The sequence below is a fragment of the Magnolia sinica genome, chromosome 10 (assembly GCF_029962835.1).
Source record: "Magnolia sinica isolate HGM2019 chromosome 10, MsV1, whole genome shotgun sequence".
Lineage (NCBI taxonomy): Eukaryota > Viridiplantae > Streptophyta > Magnoliopsida > Magnoliales > Magnoliaceae > Magnolia > Magnolia sinica.
Genome location: NC_080582.1, coordinates 14,094,013 through 14,104,015, shown reverse-complemented (window position 1 = coordinate 14,104,015; position 10,003 = coordinate 14,094,013).

Here is a 10,003-nt window from a genome sequence, read left to right as displayed (position 1 = left end):
CTTTTCAACTAAAAAATCAATGGAAAATCGACCCAATATTCATGAAAATTTGCCAGCATTTTGAAATGGCAAATAGAAACCCATCGTCTTAGTGGGTAATTGTTGTTCAGTTTTGCATCAGAGGAGTAGAAAAAAGAGAAAATAAAAAACAAAAAGTAAAGAGGCGCCCGCGTATGCGCCCAGGTCTCACAGCTAACAAAGACTCCGTTAATATCTTTAAAATTACGCTGCGTCACTTACTGCATTGCTTGTTTTCATTACAACGCCTCTTTCACATGAAAAAAGTTCCTGCGTGGGCCTTTGGCAGGAAATCCGCGTCCGCTTTAACTAGGCCACATGGCATCATCAGATATAAAGTTTGCAGCTTTGAAGGCAGATTTGACTAAGCCACGTGGCATTATCAGAGATACAGCTCATACCTTTGAAGGCAAATTTTCTACGTTTTCAGAACACCACCAGCCGCAAAGTTTAGCGAGAGGCCCCTTGATTTGACTGGGCCACGGAGCTGGTCGCAGGGGAGTAGCCAGTCCGTTTCACATCAGAGATGAAGCTCAGACCGCGGATTAGGTGCTTCCCCCCGCCTGTTGCGAGATCGGGACAGGTGGAGGCTCAGAGGGTCATTGAGAACCCAGCGTGATGCATGAACTTTATTTTCACCGCCCATACATTTTTTCATATTGTTTTAGAATATTATCCAAAAAATAGTAAATATCCAAGTCTCAAATGGGCCACAAGGTAGAGGTTAAATTACTACCGCTAAAAATTTTTTTAGAGGCCACAAAAGTTTTAAATTAAGATGATAACTGTTTTTTCACTTCATTTAGGTGTATATGATCATATCAAGAGGTGGATGGAAAATAAACGACAAAGTGGGCCCTAAAACTGTTTCAACGGTAAGCATCCTTAGTAACGCTGCTTGATATGGTGTGGTCCACTTGAACAATGGATCTGTCTTGTTTTTGGTTCAACACTTTAGACTGATATGAAAAAAATGCATGGACGGTGTGGATAGTACTCCTACATCACGGTGGCCCCTCAATGGCGCTCGGATCCTCTGCCTGTCCCGAGCCACCGGGCGCGGATTAGCTACTGAAGGGTTAGGTTGGGTAGCGAGATTGTTATTCAAGTGACGTCACCGAGCCATGTGGTCAGCCCCACCATGATGTATGTTTTGTATCCATACCGTTCATCTCTTTGAAGGGATTAATTCTCCTCCCCCCTCCAAAAGAAAGTGGGGAGAGTGATGCTACCATTACAAACTTGGAAGGCTGATAGAAGTTTTAGATCAAGCTAAAATTTATGTTTTTTCTTCTTTCATGCCTGTGTTAACTTATAAATAGGTTGGATCTCACATAAACGTTATGGTGGACCTTAGGAAGGTTTCAAAGGTGGGCGTCACTCTCCTCACTCTCTTCTCTGGTAGGATCTACTCCGAGTTTGTATCTGCCTTATTCTTTGCATCCTCTCTTAAAATGACCTCTCTAAATGGATAGTTAGTGTGGATACAATGCATATATTATAGTATGGCCTACTTAACTTGGTGACATCACTTAAGTAGCCATGTCAACCCCTCAGTAGCTAATCCGCGTCCAGCCCAACCTTGGACCACATCATGGAAAAGAGCAGTACCGGTTAGCCAGGTGGCCAGTGGTTGGTGTCGCCGAGCCTTACCAATATCTATGTGGTTTATCCATATCAGTCATCCATTTTTACACATTATTTTAAATAATTATCTCATAAATGAGGGAGATTAAAATCTCGTTTCAACGCTTTGGTCTTGGCATCGATTACCTTTGTGGGGTTGGCTAACAATGAAGTGTGCATGACAGTGGGTGTACGAACAAACTAACCAAAAAAAATAGAATCAAAATCCCAGATGAACCACATGGTAAAAAAACAGTACTAATTGAACGAAGTGGATTGGCTGGTGTTGTAGGTACGTGTTCTGCAAGTGCAAGCACCGATGCGCCACGAGCTCCAAGTTGTATGGATGGTTCAAGAGAGATCAAAGTTACAAGGGCGCATATTTATATATTATACCTACACCATTCCTTTGTAGAAATTATTTTAAAACATTATCTAAAAAATAAATCATATCTAAAAATTATCCGAACCACACTGATAATAATTTCACCCATAAACAATTCATTACTTTCCAACGAAAACTATTTTATATTGATTCAAAGCTTCTGTCACCCAAAAAGGGTTTCAATGGCAAATGTTCAATCCCTCACTTCCTATTGCAGTATGGTCCACGTAATTGTTATATCTGTCATATTTTTTGTCTCAATCTTTAGGACGAGCTCGTAAAATGGATGACCGGTTTGGATATAACGATCAGGCTTACAAAACTCACCAACGTCGGTAGAGCAGTTATATGGCTAGTGTGAATTCAACCAATCCGCTTCCCGCGTACGCGCCGGCTGCTCTCCCATCAGTATCAATGCGTAAGCGCCGTCAAGTCAAAGCACTAACATGACGTGTGCCACGTTTTTCCTGAATATTTTATTCTATACAACAAGCGGGCGAAAAAGGTCACGGATTCTGTCGGATTGGCTGATGTACTTCACACCAGCGATACAGCTGTTTCAGTTACGTGTCGTGCGAAGACGAACAGAGTCGCTCCTTGAGCTCTGAGTTGTACGAACGGTTCAAAGGAGGTCAAAGTCACGTGAGCCTGCCTTGATGTATTTGTTATATTTTCATCGTTCATTTATTTTTAAAGGTTATTTTACAATATTATCCAAAAATAAAACATATTCAAAGATCATTTAGACAATACCATAAATAGCAACGGAGATTAGAATTTTCACATTTAAAAAATTTATAGGCCCATCGTAACATTTATTTTACATCCAATCCATTTATAAGGTCACAAATACCTAAATGAAGAGGAAAAATAAATTTCATATTGACCCAAAATTTATGTGACTCAAAAAAGTTTTCAATGGCATATGTTCAATCTCCCATTAGTTTTTTCAGTGTGGTCCAATTGATAGTTAGATTTACCTTATTTTTTGTCTCAAACCTTAAAAAGAGTTTGCCAAATGGAAAGACAATTTAAATATAACACATGCCTCATCATTAGACCCACAAAACTTACTGGCGTTAATACAGCAACCATATAATTGGTGCAAGGTACACCAACCAATCCGCTTCCCACCCTTTTGTAGCCCGAACAGGCAGTTATGTGGGTGAGCCCGCGTGATGTATCTATACATCTAGGCCATCAATCGCTTTTTCATGTCATTTTAAGGCATGAACATAAGAATGGAATAGATCCAATGCTCATGGACCACACCAAATAATAAGCTTCATGACATTAAACGCATAAAGCAATAAATGCTAATTGCATTACATGTAAGATTTGGACGTGATGTGGTTCATTTGAGCTTTGGATTGGCCAATTTCTTTTTCTTGTTCCATGCCTCAAAATGATATGAAAAAGAAGATATACAGTTTGCACGTAGAGATACATCACGATGGGCCTGCCTATAGAACTGCCAGTTCGAGGCTAAAGACATGCGGGATGGGATGCAATCCACGTCAGCCAAAACAGAAGCGGATTGGTTGGTGTACCACAAACATGCTGTATAGCCATTGGCTGATGGGAGGGGAGTAGCCCATCCGTCTTTGCGGATTAGGGAAGTGAATTGCCCAGTAACTCATTATACTCAGCGTACTGTATAAACTCTGTGATTTATATATCTGATATGATCCTTCCATCAATTTTACTAGAAAATCTTAAGGTCTGAGCTCAAAAATGAAGCATATAGAATGTTTAAATGAATAACACCAAAAGAAACAATTGAATTGAACATCTAGGGTTGAATAATCCTTGGAGGCCATTGATTTTTGAGATCAAGCTCATCTTTTGTTTACCCTTCATCCGTGTGATCTTATGAACAGGTTAGATGACAAATAAACATCACTATGAAACCTAGAAAGGTTTCAACAGTGGAAATCATTATCCCCACTGTTTCCATTGGTATCCTTGATCTTTGGGTATACTTTAATTTTGGGCCCAACTCCTTAAATTAGATGGAAAAACGGATGGAGACTACATACATTCAAAGTGAGCCCAATTGAGTTTACTCAGTACTATAAGCGCATGGGTAACTCAATATCATGATGTATGACTTTTATCCACATTGTACATCCATTTTTGAATATCATTCAGAGTACCAGTCTAAACATAAGTGGGATTCAAGTGGACCACACAATTGGAAGCAGTGTTGCTAAGGACACTCATTGTTGAAACCTTGTCAAGCCCACTTTGTCATTTATTTTCCATCCAACCCCTTGATATGATATACACCTGGATGAAACGAAAAAACAAATATCATCTTGATCCAAAACTTCAGTGGCCCCTTAGAATTTTTCAACGGTATAAATTTAATACCCACCGTGTGGCCCATTTGAGACTTTTATCTTCCTTATTTTTGGGATAATATACTAAAATAATATGAAAAAATGTACGGACAGTGTGGATAAAGTTCATACATCACAGAGTCCCCTCAGTGGTCCTCTGAGCCTCTGCCTGTCCCAAGCTCCGAACAGGCGGGGTTCATACCTAATCCGCACGCTTTATAACTAAGATGGTACAAGGAGTTGTCATTTGTTGATGTAAGAAACTATATTTCGCTCATCCACACCGTTGATCTAACATCCCCAGTGCACATACTCCATCTGTACGTTGAATAGAAGCCTCTAGAAAGCCATACATTTTTCTTCTCTCCTAGTTCTCGCCCACCTAACGGGAGGACTGCCGTAGCTCATTTATGAGAGTACGTCTTGCCTGTGGCCATTGAGAATCCACCTTGTGGGGCCGCTCACAGGGGTCCACATGCTAAGTGTTATGAGGATCGAAACCGTCCATGGTGTGGAATCTATCCCATACAGGCCATCAGAAGAAAATTCCATTGAAAGGATGATCATTACCATCACTATGGTAGGTAATGAAAAGAAAAGTTTCTATGAATCACATTTTAATTCTAAAATTTAAAGACTAGGATTACATACGGTGGCAAAGAGAATACAAACACTTCAATGTTTGGAGATCTACCAAAGAAACCTCAAGTTATAATCAAACAATAAGAAATCAATCTAAACAAGTACAAACGGAATACAAGATTTTACGTGGAAAAATCCTCACACGAAAAAATTACGGCACAAAGCGATAGCGAATACACTATAAAATCAATGCTTACAAGAGATGGAAGAGTTTACCGATCAAGAATACACTATGGATATCACAAAACCCTAGCTTTCTTCCCCATTTACTCTCCCAAATCTACACGCTTCTTCTACCATAATCCTCGATTACAAATCATTTAATATGTTAAAAACCAAAATAGGAAACAAAATCCGCAATTTCATAAAATTGTGCAAGTTGGTCGATGGGAGCTTCGGTCATATTGAGTGCCATCAACGTCTGTCGATAGGATCAAAGCCACCTTCAATCATATCAATTTCGACCTAAAAATTGTCCAACGAACAAAGGTAAAAAATTGGGATTATCTCGATGGGATCGAGTGGTTTGTCGATCCCATCGACATACCTGGTTACAGACATATTTAATGAAGACATCAGACAACAATCTCTACCATGTCTTCAATCTTTACAAACCACATCTCTAATTAAGCTCCATCTTTAATTGACTCTATCATAGCTACACCATCATCGTTGTTTCTCATGCACACTCCGCATTCATCAAGCCTTCAACAAGTCTAGAGAAGTCGCACATAACTTGAACTTCTCCGTAAGAACCACCTTCGTAAGCATGTCAACTGAATTCACACTTATATGGATCTTCTTTAAAGTTATGCCTCATTCCTTAAGCCCTTGTTGGATAAAATGACGACAAACATCAATATGTTTAGTATGTGAGTGATAAATAGAGTTATTCTTCAAATTAATCGCACTTTTGCTATCACAATTAATTGGAACGACATCCTGTTGAAGCCAAAGATGATTTATCATTTCTCTCAACTAAACACCTTCTTGGAGTGCTTCCGTCATAGATATATACTCTGCTTCGGTTGTGAAAAGAGCTACCACTGATTGAAGCTTTGACATCTAATTGATTGCTCCACCCGCCAGCACAAATGAGTAGCTGAAAGTCGATCTCCTGTTATTCACGTTTGATGTGTAATTGACATCGACATAGCTTATCAACTTGTACTTTGACTTTTCAAACGTTAAGACGTATTCTACTTTACCTCAAATATACCCAAGTAACTATTTCACTGCCTTTCAATATTGCTTGTTAGAGTTAGCCATGTATCTGCTAACAACACACACTGTATATGAAATATCTGGTCTCATTAAAAGCATGACATACATCAAACTACTAACAACATTCAATTTGGGCATACGAGACATCACTCGCTTTTTTTTTTTCCATATGTATTAGGACATTTTTTTAGAAGAAATCTTAAAGTGAGTAGCATGGGGTGTGTGCTAACTGGTTCGCCTTGTCCATTCCAAATTTTATCAATACATTCTCAAAGCATTTAGCCTATGATAATTGAGAATCTTCATTGCAGCCCCTGCATCTTTCATTTCAAATGTCCGTGACAACTGAGTCTTCAACGTATCGATCTTAAATATGTTATGGCTGGCAATAAGCATGTCATCTACATACAATACCGGTAAAATGAACTGTCTATCATCAAGTATCTTGTAATAGATACAATGATCATACTTACTCGTGGTAAATCACTGACCCATCATGAAAGTATCAAACCTTTTATACCATTGCTTAGGTGAGTGTTTCAAGCCGTATAACGACCTCCTCAATCTGCAAATTAATTTTATTCTCGACCCCTTTTACTCTCCCTTTTGGTTGCTTTATACAAATCTGCTCTTCTAGCTCCCCATGTAGAAAATCGATCTTCACATCTATCTATTCCAATTCTAGCTTGTATTGGACAACTAATACCAATACAAATATAATAGACATATACTTGACTACAAACGCAAAAATCTCGATGAAGTCGACACCCTCATTCTGCACATCTCCTTTTGTGGCTAATCTTTCCTTATATCTATCCTGTTTCTTCTTATAAATTCACTTACACTTAATCGATTTTCGCTCCATTGGAAGCTCCACCAGCTCCCATGTCTCATTCTTATACAGAGAGTCCATCTTCTCATGCATGACTGCCATCCGCTTCTCAACATCAAAACTATCTAATGTTCCTGAAAGGTAGACGAATCCTCCCTCATCTGTAATGAGGGCAAATGCGACATTCAAGTCATCCCTGTATTTGACTGGTAATCTACGATCACTCAGTGGATTTCTTCTAAGAGGTAGCTCCTCCACCTACTCCTGTACCTTTGCTTACAACTTAGGCTCTGCCCCATATATCTTCATTTTCAATCTTGACATTAATGACCGTTAATTTCTCTCGTTCCTTGCGTTCGTCCTTTCAGAACAAGGAATCTTCATCAAATCTGGCATCTCAACTAATTATGACTTTTCGTGTGACTCGATTGTACAACCTATATCCTTTCACGTCATCACCATAATCTATAAAAGTACACTTTTTAGCCATTTGGTCTAGCTTATCTCTCTCAATTGATGGTATATAAGAGTAAATGTCACAACCAAATACCCACAACTGTGAGTAGTCTACCTTGTGAGCACTCCATATTTTTTCAGGAATCTTATAGTCTATCGGTATAAACGGGGCAATTCACAAAGTAATAGTTATGTTAACGGCCTCTGTCCATAATTCTTTACCCAATTCGGCATTGCTCAACATGCTTCGGGCTCTCTCTAAGAAAGTTTGATTCATCCGTTTTCCTACACCATTCTACTTTAGTATGTGCCTAAATGTATTATGCCATACAATCCCCTCATCCTTCTAAAATTGGTTAAATTTCTTTGAAGTAAATTCACCACCATTATCTGTTCTTAAAACCTTTAGTTTCTGCCTTATCTGCTTCTCAACCCTTGCCTTCTGCACATTGAATGTAGCGAATACATCAAATTTACTTTTTTAGGAAATAAATCCACACTTTCTTAGAGTAGTCATCTATGAATGAGACAAAGAATGATAACCTCCTAACAGAAACAATGGGTAAAGGGCCCTATATATTTGAATGCACATATTCTAACATTCCCTTATATACATGTTTTCCAATATTAAAAGTTAGCAGTATACACAATATTCACATATATGAAAAATCATTGCCTTTAAAAACAACAATCAAGCTACGATTAGAAAATACCTTCATATCGCGCTTGCTCATGTCGCCTAAATGCGCATGCCACAAATGTGCTGATGTACACTCTACTACAGACACTACAGCTCTACCCAATACGGTATTCTTGATTAATTTGTAAATGTTACTATTCTGCTATGCTTTCATTACTACAAGCACCCATTTTAAAACTTTAAGGACCTTGTCATAACTAGTGAATTTGCAACCAAGTGTCTTAAGAGCCCCAAGAGAGATAAGATTCTTCTTAAGGTTAGGAACATGTCTCACATCCATTAGGATACACTCCATTCCATTCAACATCATAATGTGCAATAAACTGATATCAATCACCTTATAGGCAATGTCATTGCCCATAAAAACCTGTCTACTTTCGTACTCACTGTAACTGGTGAAGCAATCTCTGTGAGAAGTCATGTGGTGTGAGGCCCTCAAATTTAAAATTCAGTTGTTATTGAGGTAACCAGATTTAGATGCGGTCAATACATCACCACCATCCACCCGCTTGCATGATTGCACTGTGTTGGTATCTTTTGGCCCATTCTTAGATTTTTCTCCCATTTAAGCCTTAGGGTTCTTATAGTCCTTCTTCATAGGTCCTATCATCTCATAATTCTAACATTTCATATCTTGTCATTCCCTTTCGATTTGTATTGCGATTGAGAATTCCCATTCTCCCTCTTAGAATTCCTTCCTCTTACCAAACAACACATCGGTAAAGGTACCATCATATAACGCCCGGTGTTTTCAGGACTCGAGTATATGACCTGTTTCCTAAAAACCCGAGTGTTAACCTTGAGAATTTAGTGTAAATTTGAACCGCTTATTATTAATCAGAGTTAATAGCAACGAAGCTAGAATAAGCCATGCATTGACTAAAAACATTCCAACCATAATGAAAATTTAAATGTAGCACCCATACAAGACTTATACAATTCTAAATGCAATGTTCATTAAATAGAAACAAAATGTATTATCTAATGATGGAGCTCTACATAAGCCGCATGGACTCCGCCTAGCTCCTCAGCTACCCAATAGGCTCTAGCAACCCAGTGCACATCATAAGCTCGTCCCACACCTACATCAACCATTATAGTTTGATAGTGTCAATGGCTATCACAGTGAGGAGCACCCTTTAAGTTTGCACACTCATCATTCATAATCCACTATAAATCGCAAGTCATGAGAATAGAAATGTTAAACAGGGCAATTCATAATCCTCAGCATACATTCAAGAATTAAGCCAATCAATAGAATCTCATCATAAGCAAAACATAATAGCAATCGCAGTATAAGGAAACATGTCTAGATACCCAACCAATCCACCATACAACTCTCTATTGCACTCGAAAGTCACATTGTACGTGAACTCCGCAAGATGGCTAGAAAATTCATAAGGGAACTTCAGCTCCACCCGAAAATCATTGTACAACTGAAATCCATGAGGTGAATAGAAAATCAACCTTCAAACATCTTTTTCATCCGGAAATCATGTTGTACGTGAACTCCGTAAGATGGCTAGAAAATTGATAAGCGAACTTCAGCTCCACCCGGAAATCATGGTACGACTGAACACCGCAAGATGAAGAGACAAACAACATACAAACCCTATACCACCCGAAAATCATGTCGTACGTGAACACCGCAAGATGGCTAGAAAATCGATAAATGAACTTCAGCTCTACCGAAAAATCATGGTACGACTAAACACCACGAGATGACTAGGAAGCAACAAGATATATGAATGTAACCATCAAGCCACAAGAGGGCACCA